Source organism: Bos mutus, chromosome 24 (assembly GCF_027580195.1).
Source record: "Bos mutus isolate GX-2022 chromosome 24, NWIPB_WYAK_1.1, whole genome shotgun sequence".
NCBI classification, from domain to species: domain Eukaryota; kingdom Metazoa; phylum Chordata; class Mammalia; order Artiodactyla; family Bovidae; genus Bos; species Bos mutus.
This window is the reverse complement of record NC_091640.1, coordinates 60,827,523-60,839,890: the sequence shown is the minus strand read 5'-3', so window position 1 is coordinate 60,839,890 and position 12,368 is coordinate 60,827,523.

The window sequence follows — 12,368 nt, the reverse complement described above, 5'->3', positions numbered from 1 at the left end:
GCCCTCCTCAGGCCGCGCCCGGCGCAGGGCCCGGGCTAGGAGGCGACGCCGGAGTCCAGCGCGCTGAGGGTGCTGGGGGTGATCCGGGGGCTCTCGCCGCGCCCCCGCGGAGCTCCTGCCTTCGGGAGGCTCCCGCAGACACTGCGGGCCCGCACCCCGGACTGTCGGGGACACACTCCCCGGAAGAAGGTAGCCCGGTGGCCCCGGCCAGCCTCGCGCGCGCCCCGAGCCCGCGCTCACCCTTCCAAGCCGGGACCTCCCAGAAGCGAATGCCCAGCGACCAAAGGTCACGCGGAGAACTCCTCGCGATCACTGCCGAGGGCGCGGGTTCAGTTCCCTGGTGGGGAACTCAGCTCAGTTCAGTCCAGTCCAGTCGGTCAGTCGTGTCCGACTCTGACCCCATGGACTGCAGCCCGTCAGGTTCCTTTGTCCATCACCAACTCCCAGTGCTTGCTCAGGCTCAGTCCATCGAGTGGGTGATGCCATCCAACCACCTCATCCTCTGTCGTCCCCTTTTCCTCCCGCCTTCAGTCTTTCCCAGCATCAGGGTGTTTTCAAATGAGTCGGCTAAGACCCCACAAGCGGCGCGCCTCGGCCAAAGAAGAAAAGAAAGAGCAGCCTGGCTGACAGCAGAGCAGGGCAAGCTCTTGGAGCGTCAGAGACACTTATGTCAGAAGTGTCAGAGACACCCCTCTAAGCCCTCCCCACTTGGGTGCTTGTGCTAAGTCGCTTCAGTCGTGTCCAGTCTTTGCGACCCCATGGACTGTAGCCCGCCAGCTCCCTCTGTCCGTGGAATTCTCCAGGCAAGAATACTTGAGTGGGTTGGCTTGAGGCTTCAACAGCCTAATGAATGGGAGAAAATATTTGCAAATCACGTAGCCGATAAGGGAACCCCCTTATCGGCTGTTTACACAGACGGTAAACAATCTGCCTGCAATGCAGGAGACCCAGGTTCGAACTCTGGGTCGGGAAGATCCCCTGGAGGAGGGCATGACTGCCCGTTCCAGTATTCTTACCTGGAGAATCCCATGGACAGAGGAGCCTGGTGGGCTACAGTCCAACAGTCCATGGGGTCGTGAAGAGTCGGATACGACTGAGCAACTAACACGTACTTCGATGTGATTATAAATACGGTAAAATTTAAGTCTGGCTATTTGTTTTCTATTTGTTCCACCTTTGCTCGTTTTTTTTCTTACCTTCTTTTGGATGATTTGAGTATTTTTAGGGTTATGTTTTTTTCTCCATTGGTAGCTTATTTTATATCTCTTGTTTGTTTTGTTGTTTTAGTTCTGGGTTTACAACATGACTATATGACATGACAGTTTACCTACAGATGAAATTCTGCCGCTCTAGGTATACGGTTGGAGAAGGCAATGGCACCCCACTCCAGTACTCTTGCCTGGAAAATCCCATGGACGGAGGAGCCTGGTAGGCTGCAGTCTATGGGGTCCTGAAGAGTCAGACATGACCGAGAGACTTCACTTTGACTTTTCACTTTCATGCGTCGGAGAAGGAAATGGCAACCCACTCCAGTGTTCTTGCCTGGAGAATCCCAGGGACGGGGGAGCCTGGTGGGCTGCCGTCTATGGGGTCGCATAGAGTGGGACATGACTGAAGCGACTTAGCAGCAGCAGCAGGTATACGGGAAGAACCTTACAACAGCACACTTCCGTTTCCCCTCCCGCCTTGGGCTACTGCAGTCATGCTGGTTCCTTTACTTTGTGACTCCCTCCTGGGCAGCCTGATGGGTACACTGCCAGTTACTTTTCTGCTTTTTGGAAAGCAATCTGTAGTGTTTGGTTAAAAAAAAATTAAAAGTGCAAATATCCTTTGGCAAAGCAATTCCATATCATAGTAGAAAAAGCTAGTTACAGAGTAATATCGTCCCATGTCTGTAAAAAGTAATAAAAAAAAAAACATGATTTTACTTATCTAAGCAAAGGAAGTTTCTGGAGAGACAACAATAGCAAATACTAATAGCATATTTACACTTACAAATTCATTCAATTCTTGCAACAGCTTCGCAAGGAATACTAAACCCTTTCTACAGATGAGGAAACCGAGGCATAGAGGCTAATAACTTACCTAGGGTCACCTGCAGTAAATGCCAGAGCTGGAATTCAAACCTTGGCTGTCTGGCTCTGGAGTGCATCTTATTACTAAGCACCAACTTCTCCCCAGGTTTTAAAAATGGAACTACAGTTGATTCACAACACTGCGTTAGTTTATATAGTGATACTGCGTTAGATATATAGTAAAGTGATTCAGTTATGTTTATTTTTCAGACTTTTTTCAGTTCTAGGTTACTACAAGATACTGCGAGTGCTATACCGTAAGTCCTTGTTGCTCACCTGTTTTAAATACAGTGGGTGTATGTCTGTTGATCTCATCTCCAGATTTATCCCTTCTCCCCTTTTCCCTTTGGTAACCATAAGTTTTTTTCTATGCCTGTAAGTCGGTTTCTCTTTTCTAAATAAGTTCATTTGCTTCTTTTATTTTTTTTTTAGATTCCACGTATTAAGCTAACTTGCTTCACTGAGTATGATAATATCTAGCTCCATCCATGTTGTTGCAAATGACATTTCATTCTTTTTATGGCTGGGTATTATTCCATGGTGTGTATATCACATCTTCTTTATCCATTTATCTGTTGATGGACATTTAGGTTAAAGCACCAAATATTAGCATTAGGTGAATCATAGTAGAAACTACTCATTTTAACTTTTGATGTTCCTAAGCTGTTTACACTGAGGAAAAAGTACTTTTGTACTTCAACTGACAGGTATGTACGTTTGGTAAATAGAGGTTAAAACTCCAGATGAAATTAAGTATAGGAATTGTACAAAATTAAGACTAAAAAAAATATTTATCTGGCCTATTGTTGTCTTGAATGTGGGGACAGACTTTCTGGAAATGGCTGTGTGTGAGATTCTGATTTTGATAAAAGGAACTGACTTGTGGGAGAGGGTATATTCACTGTGGCACTTCACGAGAAATACCAAGGCCTACTCCTGGCGTATTTCCAACATCAACCCCTTCTTTTTTCAAAAAAAGATTAGGGGACTTAAAACTTCTGCTTGGAAAGTCCCAGAGGTGAGTGTGCTGGTTTTGGAAGCACTGTAAACAACAGAATGCCCGGGTTACCATATTAAATCTACTAAAACAAGTTTAACTGAAAAAATAATTACTTTTAAAGACTCTATTTCAATATTTACAGATCACTCAAATAGTTCAAATACTTTATAGAGATTAATGTAGAATACATTTGTTATTAACAAGATCCATTAAAATGAGCTTGAGGACATCATCTTTCCTATATAAATGGCATTATTATGAGAAACATGGAAGTTAAATACTATTTTTCCCTATTAAGTGAAGAATGCTTGCACTATAACTAGATATTTCTCTTCATTTACAGAAAGTGTTATTTATTATTTTTATAAGTCCATTTACAAGCACATGTATAATTAAATTTTGGTTATATGTAATAAATGCAAAATGTATAATTAAATTTTGGTTATATGTAATAAATGCAAAATTCATCTTAAACAACAGATGTTTTAACATTTATTAAACATTTCCAATTTTTACAGAGTAATCAGCCAATGGTGAATTGTTTTATTTGTACTGGGGAGAAAAATAAAAGAATCATAGCTTTAGTAGAAAACTATTTTACATGGGTAATGTGCAACTAACCCTGAAAACCCTCACTACTTCCCGCTTCTGTAAGAACTCTTTTGAGTTTCCAGAATCAAAAAGGTAAGTTAAAACACGGCTGTCATTTTCGTTTCAGGTGAATGCTTCGTAAGTATCCTATCAATAGGATTATATTTTAATGGCCTGTACTAGGCACCAGAAAATAGATACAATCTTGTTAATAAAATGCCTATAAATGTCCACAAGAATGAGAATTAATCAGCTTATGTAATTTTTTTTCATGTGGTGACAGAAAATAATTACTGGGCACAGAGCTAAAGCAAATACATAAAAAGCGAAGTTATTAAGTAAACATAAGACTTTACAAATCTTTCAGGAAAAGCTCACTAGTAAATACAAATGTTTTTATTATTCACTCTGCTTGCTTGTGCTGTCATCTCACCTACAAAACACTTTTTAAACCACAGTAAACCTTGATAAATCAGTGTTCACTCACAGATGAATCAAGGGGCGATGCTATCCCACAGTGACATGAAGAAATTCCATATCCAGGTCTGTGAGAGAGGCTGGCCTGCCGTACCCTTCCTGAATTGGGTCTTGTCAAGTTTCAGTGTCAGTGTTTTGCTGGACAAGACTGAGGAATATGGAAGACCTTCGAAAAGGTGTATAATACGGTATTACTTTTTCCTTAAATATTTGGTAGAATTCACCCATGAAACCATCCGGGCATTGAGGTTTCCTTATGGCATGGTTTTAAATGACAGGTTCACTGTATTTGATAGACAGCTTTAGAGAGCTTGTTTCCTTTTGTGTTGGTTTTGGTAAGAAGTGGTGTATGTGTGTTTTTAAATAGAAGTATGTTCATTCCATCTAATCTTTTAACTTTGCTGGTGTACAGTCATTTATAAAATCTCATTATATTTTAAATGTAGTGTTTGTAAGGATTTCTTCTTTTTAGTTTCTAATACTGGTAATGTCAGAAAGAGAAGAGGAACTAAAGAGCCTCTTGATGAAGGTGAAAGAGGAGAGTGAAAAAGTTGGCTTAAAACTCAACATTCAGAAAACTAAGATCATGGCATCTAGTCCCATCACTTCATGGCAAATAGATGGGGAAACAATGGAAACAGTGAGAGATTTTATATTCTTGGGCTCCAAAATCACTGCAGATGGTGACTGCAGCCATGAAATTTTTAAAAGACACTTGCTCCTTGGAAGAAAAGTATGACCAACCTAGACAGTGTATTAAAAAGCAGAGACATTACCTTTCTGATAAAAGTCCGTCTAGTCAAAGCTATGGTTTTTCCAGTAGTCATGTATGGATGTATCCGAGAGGTGGACCATAAAGAAGGCTGACTGCCGAAGAATTGATGCTTTTGAACAGAGGTGTTGGAAAAATTCCTGAGAGTCTCTTGGGCTGCAAGGAGATTCAGCCAGTCCATCCTAAAGGAGATCAGTCCTGAATATTCATTGGAAGGACTGAAGCTCAAACTCCAGTACTTTGGCCACTTGATGCAAAGAGCTGACTCATTGGAAAAGACCCTGATGCTGGGAAAGATTGAGGACAGGGGAGAAGGGGACGACAGAGTACGAGAGGTTGGATGGCATCATCAACTCGATGGACATGAGTTTGGGTAAACTCTGGGAGTTGGTGATGGCCAGGGAGAAGGCAATGGCACCCAACTCCAGTACTCTTGCCTTGAAAATCCCATGGACAGAGGAGCCTGGTGGGCTGCAGTCCATGGGGTCGCTGAGGGTCGGACACGACTGAGCGACTTCACTTTCACTTTTCACTTTCCTGCATTGGAGAAGGAAATGGCAGCCCACTCCAGTGTTCTTGCCTGGAGAATCCCAGGGATGGGGGAGCCTGGTGGGCTGCGGTCTATGGGGTCGCACAGCGTCAGACACGACTGAAGCGACTTAGCAGCAGCAGCAGCAGGGAGGCCTGGCGTGCTGCAGTCCATGGGGTTGCAAAGAGTCTGACACCCCTGAGTGACTGAACACCACCTGGTAATTTATTTATGCCTTCTCCTTTTCTTGGTAAGTCTTTCTGGGGTTTAATCAGGTTTTATTAGTTCAATTAATTAGAATCAAATTTTTATCTTTCTTTATCTTCTTTATTGTGTTTGAGTTTTCTATTTAATTTCTGAACTTTATTGATTCTTCTGCTTCATGGTTCTTTTCAAACTTCTTAAAATGAATGTTAATTGACCTTAAACATTCTTTCCTCATTTATGTATTTAAAGCTGTATGTACAGCTCCCTGTTAAGAATGGCTTTAGTTTTATCTCACAAGTTTCATATTTCCCATTATTTAATAAAAATGTTTTCTAATTTTGTTGTAGTTTCCTTAACCTATGGTTCCTTTTAAAAGCACATTGCTTACATCTCTAACATTTGATATTTTCCAGTTTCCTAAAAAAAAAAAAAAAAATTTGGCTGCCCCAGGTCTTGGTTGGGGCATGTGGGATCTAGTCCCCTGAGCAGGGCTTGAACCCAGGTCCCTGCATTGGGAGCACAGAGTCCTGGCCACTGGACCGCCAGGGAAGTCCCTATGTATCCTTTTTTTGCTCCATATTGTTTTTTGCATCTGTAAGATGCTACCTAGGGTCACTCTCCTTTCGCTTGAATAACTTTCTCAGGTTTTTCTTTGGGGTGAGTCTGCTGCTAACAAATTCTGTTTTGGGTTTTTTTTCTAGGGGAAGAGTGTCTAAAAATACCTTAACTTGCCTTCATTTGAAGTTGTAGGGTGGCAGCTATTTTCCTTCGGCATTTAAAAAACATAATTGCTTTGTTTTCTTTGATATGCCAACTATCAGCCTTACAGTTGCTGCTTTTAAGATTTTGTTTGTATTTGGTTTTCAGCAGGTTTACACCAACGTGGGGAGGTTAGTTTTCTTTGAATCGATCCTGTTTGTAATTCATTGCCTTTCTTGATGTTTTTTGTCAGCTTAAGCATTTTTGTGTCCATTCTCTCCTCAAATAACATTTCTGCCCAATCTCTCTCTTCCCTTCTGCCCCAAATGACTTTTACCCTCTTTTCTGTGTTTTGCATTAAAAAAAAAAAAAAAATCTGTGCTGCTTCCTGTTTCCAGTTCCACATGTAGGGAGCTTGAAGTCCCCACTCTGTCCTGATGAGTAAAAAGCTGAACGATCAATGGTTTAGTCCTTAAGTCGTGTCCAACTCTCTCGGCTCCATGGACTGCAGCCTGCCAGGCTCCTCTGTCCATGGGATTTCCCAGGCAAGAATACTGGAGTGGGTTGCCAGTTCTTTCTCCAGGGGATCTTCCTGACCAAGAGATGGGACCCTAGTCTCCTGCACTGTAGGCTGATTCTTTACCAACTGAGCCACCAGGAAATCAGTAACTCTTCCTAAATCCATTTAAGAGAAGGGAGGTCCCAGGGCATACCACTGCCCCCCAAACTGGAGAGACTGACAGGTAAACACAGAGAATCACAAATTATCAGAGCAGAAAACTCACAAGCTATAACCTCTGTGGGAACCGAGGCAGGGGTGGAAAAACTAGAACTGTAATTGATCAACTGCTGGAGTCCCAGAGAGGACAAGTGTAAGTCACAGACTCTAGGGAGCCCAGCCAGAGAGAGGTCCCTGCTCTTTGTTCTTACCTCCAGGAGCTCGACCAGGTTCACAGATGTCAGCGGAAAACTTCCTCAATCTCTAACCTTTCCCACTGGGCACATGGGAACTCAAGGTGTCTTCAGATTTCTCATCCTCAGCCGCTTCTCTTGGACCCACCTTACGCTAGTTAAATCCTGACCACCCCTTGGTAAAGACACTGCCTGCAATGTAGGAGACCTGGGTTTGATCCCTGGGTTGGGAGGACCCTCTGGAGGAGGAAATGGCCACCCACTCCAGTATTCTTGCCTGGAAAACCCCATGGACAGAGGAGCCTGGTGGGCTACAGCCCATGGGGTTGCAAGAGTCAGATGTGACTTAGGGACTAAACCACCATCACCCCTAAAACATCACCTTCATTGCTATTCTTTAGAGTGCAGGCTTTTCCATTTTGTTTCCACAAACCTCTGTACCTTAAAGGCTGGGCGTAGAACAGGAATAGTATTTGCTTTTCACTTCTACTCTCAAAGGAAGCTCCTTCCAGCTCACTTACATACTGTTGACTTTATTTAGGCCCATCCGTCCGATAGTTTCCCCCTCGTTCCCAGTTCAATTCTGTGGGTCCATCACAATAATAATTTCTTTGCAAGAGGTTTAATATCCTTGTCTTTTCTCATCTTATGCATCTGGAAAAACCCAGACCTGGTTCTACTTTATTGTATGTATACTTCACATCTGTTCTGAACAGCTAATTTTGTCTGGAAGAAAAAAAAAAAAACACAACAAACCACAATTGTGTTAACTGCCTGTCTTTAAATTCGTAATTACTATTCTCAAATCAGCTTTCACAATTGCTTGGCAGTTTAACAGTTGTATCCGTAATACTCTGCTATTCTTGGAGACAACCATTTCTACCTTCTTTTTCCTCAAACCTCCAAAACTTTCCACATGCCAGCCACACTAGTATCTTTGCTTCATCCTTTACTGAGAAGAGATGGAAAACCCCAAACCTTCCCACCACTGTATCTACCAAATTACCTCCAGTGCACCTATTCTCTCCAATCGTGGAGGAGGCCCCGATGCCTTTGTGTCCTGAACCGCACCCCCTCTTGCCTTCCCAGGGACTTCACTGTTGCACAGTCCTCACCTACTCTTGCTGTCGCACCACCATTCTCTCTCAATTTACTGACTTGCTCTCAGCAGCCTATGTACAGATCTAATTTCTCTTGTTACAAAGCTTCCCTCCACACCTCTCCTGGACCTCACGATCCTTTCTAGACGCCAGGGCTTCTGCTCCCCTTTATGGCAACGTTTCCTGAAAGAGCCGGCAACCCTGTCCGTCTCTCTTCACCGTGTGCAGTCAGGCCTCTATCTCCACAGACCCACTGAGCTTACGATTGACGTCATCAGTGACTTTAATCTTCCACCAACCTTAGATCCACCCTCCTACTGACTGCCAAGGGGCCACCGCTGTTCCTTGGGGTGTTCTTCTTTGGCTCCAGGAAAGCACCCTTTCTTGGTTTCTCTCCAGCCTCACTCCCCTGAGCCTTATGAGTACGTTCTCCTGCTCTACTGAACGTCCAGATTCGGGAGTGTCTCGGGGCTCAGAGTCGGACTCTTCTCCACGGCTGCTCTCTCCCCAGCCCATCTCATTTAGTTCCATGGCTTTAGTCAAATACCAATGACCCCACAATCTGGATTTAAGCCTGACCTCTGTTGAGACCCACACTTGGATAACGAACTTCTCACTTGACCTCGAGACAGGTACCTCTCAGATATCTCAATTCTGGCACATCTCAAACTATAGATTCATCCTAAAATTTCCTTGTTATCACTCATTATTTATTCAGTTAATCCAGCCAAAAATCTCAGTGACATCTTTGACTTTTCTTTTTCCCTCACTCTTCATACCCAACCTGTCATGCCAATATTACGTCCCAAATCTATCCCCAGTTTACCTCAGGTCTGCCCTTTCCCCGCCCTTTCCGTCCAGGCTGCCACCACCTCTTGCTTAGACATTGCCTTGGCTTCTGCAGCCTCTGCATGCTTGCTAAGTTGCTCAGTCGTGTCCGACTCTTTGCAACCCCATGGACTGTAGCCCGCCAGGCTCCTCTGTCCGTGGAATTCTCCAGGCAAGGATACCGGACTGGGCTGCCACGCCCTCCTCCAGGGGATCTTCTTAACCCAGGGACCGATCCGTTCTCTCTCGTGTTTCCTGCATTGGCAGGTGGGTTCTTGACCACCAGTGCCACTCGGGGAACCCCTGCAGCCTCTACTCCTGCCTTTTTCCAAAGCGTTCTTCCAAAGCCTGTCTAACCATCATGTAAACTGATCAAGCCAGTGTACTACTTCAACTATGTGAGAAGAAAGTGAAGTCGCTCAGTCAGGTCCAGCTCTTTGCGACCCCATGGATTACAGCCTACCAGGCTTCTCCATCCATGGAATTTTCCAGGCAAGAATACTGGAATGGGTTGCCATTTCCTACTTCAGGGGATCTTCCCAACCCAGGGATTGAACCTGTGTGATCTGGCTATACCCCTTTCCAGTTTAATCTGTTGATACCCCATCATATTCAAAATGCTGGAGTCACATTGGTCTTCTTTTTCCAATTCCCTAAACCCTCCAAGGCCTATGCACGTACTGCTCTTTTTTCTCTTCCTGTTTTCACATGGGTAAAGCCCAGTCTTCCTAATTTTCAGGTACAACGTCACCTTACGGAGGCCTTCCAAAGTACTCATCCTACTTACGGTAAGGCTTCCTCAGTCCTTCCCTCTCAAACTGTTTGTTTCCCTGCCTGGCTGCAAGCTCTGTTCTATGTTGACCTTATCCATCGCCTCCTGTGCCTAGCACAACATAGGTACTCCATAAATAATACACATGTTGAGTGGTGAATGACTTTATAATCTTTAGAAAGGGATGGTTTTACTACATTTACAAATGGCTTAGCAAACGTGGTAAGGTTTGTTGATAAATCGGGCTGCTCAGAGCCAGAGATAAGGAGACAAGCTCTGCTGAGCTTTTTAGGCCATGTGCCCACAGCACAGCGCTTTATTTTTGCTTTTATTTACCTATATTTTTTACCTTGGAAATAAATAAAGACGTTAAGACAATCAGTCAGATACCTTGCTGAGTTCAAAATGTATAAGACTACACAATTCTGATCCACATATAATGGCTCTATGAAAAGAACATTAGGTTACAGCTAGATGAAAGGTAAACAGAACATTCTTATATAGTATGAAAATAGTCTAAAACCCAATTATTTCACCGATATGCAGATACCAGATACATTTATTATTTTTATTAGTAACATATATCTTTAACCTATTATTTTTTAAATATACTGAAATAAAATAGTAACCAAATGAGGTACACTGTAAAGTTTTCAAACACGTCTATTCATGTGAAAGGCTAAGTTTATTTCACAGTTTGCTTGTAAGAGTTAACAGCTAAGATAAAGCTAGAATATACTTACCTGGGCAATCTGAAGAATTTGAGGATTTGGAGTAGCCAATTACAAACCTCTTAAAATAAATATATATTATTTACACAAAAAATAGTTAAGAACTTATAATCAGCATAAAATGTTAGCTGCGGTTGGCTATCGCTGTTTAAATATCCACAAGGTGGGTCTAGACAAAGTTATGTTCCTAAGGGTCAAACAAGGCTATGGTTTTTCCTGTGGTCACGTGTGGATGTGAGAGCTGGACCGTGAAGAAGGCTGAGCACCGAAGAACTGATGCTTTTGAAGTGTGGTGTTGGAGAAGACTCTTGAGAGTCCCTTGGACTGCAAGGAGGTCCAACCAGTCCATTCTAAAGGAGATCAGCCCTGGGATTTCTTTGGAAGGAATGATGCTAAAGCTGAAACTCCAGTACTTTGGCCACCTCATGTGAAGAGTTGACTCATTGGAAAAGACCCTGATGCTGGGAGGGATTGGGGGCAGGAGGAGAAGGGGACGACAGAGGATGAGATGGCTGGATGGCATCACTGACTTGATGGACACGAGTTTGAGTAAACTCCAGGAGTTGGTGATGGACAGGGAGGCCTGGCGTGCTGCGATTCATGGGGTTGCAAAGAGTCAGACACAACTGAGCGACTGAACTGAACTGAATGGCCTAAAATAGTTTATCTTAAAAAGCAGGTTCGTGAAAAGACAACTCAATACACACTGATTTCACGTCCCCAAACTTTAGTTTATTTCAGAGACTATTTATTTGAACCATTTTTTCTTTTCCTATAAGGAAAGGAAGCTTGATAGCACCTGAATTGATACCCCATTAAAGTTACTTAAATTATTCACAATTTCATTCAGGTTTTAAGTTAATCTGATGTTTAGCAAGTAATCTCTCAAAAGGGGTGCTGACTGCCAACAGATGAAGGTCAAGGATACCGTGTACAGAGGTACGTACATATAGTGATGCTACCACGCAAGCAATGTTCTCAGGTTAATACAGTGAAATTGTTAACTACAGTTCTTGTGGATTTCTGAAAAATTTTAGTCTCTGGCTTGCTTTGGAGCATAATTTCAAATTAACTTTTCATTACTTTGCAAACTTTGCTTTTATTTGTATCATTTTTACGTCTGTTTAAAAAGAGCGAGGATGGGAGTTTTCCAGCTTGTTTTGGAAGAACGCACCCAGTTTTATGATTAGTGTCTGTTTTATCATTAAAGAATCTATATTTTGCCATGAAAAAAATAAATGTAAAGTCTTACTGACATTAAGGGGTTTAATAGCATAATAAGAGGGACTCGAAACACACTGTGTATCTTACTGGATGGTGCCTTTCATGAAAACCTGTTAGCATTTGGATAAATGGATTCACAAATTAATAAAACTTATCACATTAAAATACATTATATTTATTCATCAGGTAACAAACATACTAATGTTACTTCAAAACAAATGAGAATTTAAACATTTTTTTCTTTAAATCATCTCAGAAATGTTTTCATTTTATACAACACAATGCTTTTTAAATAAAAGTAAACTAAAAGAGGTAACTTATGGAGATTATATTCCTAAGTTAAAATATATTGAAGTGAATATACAGCTTCTCATTTCATTTTGCTTGGCTGGAGGATATAGTGTTTCAAAATGAAAATAAATACACATAGCCAAAATCAAAACCAAAAGAA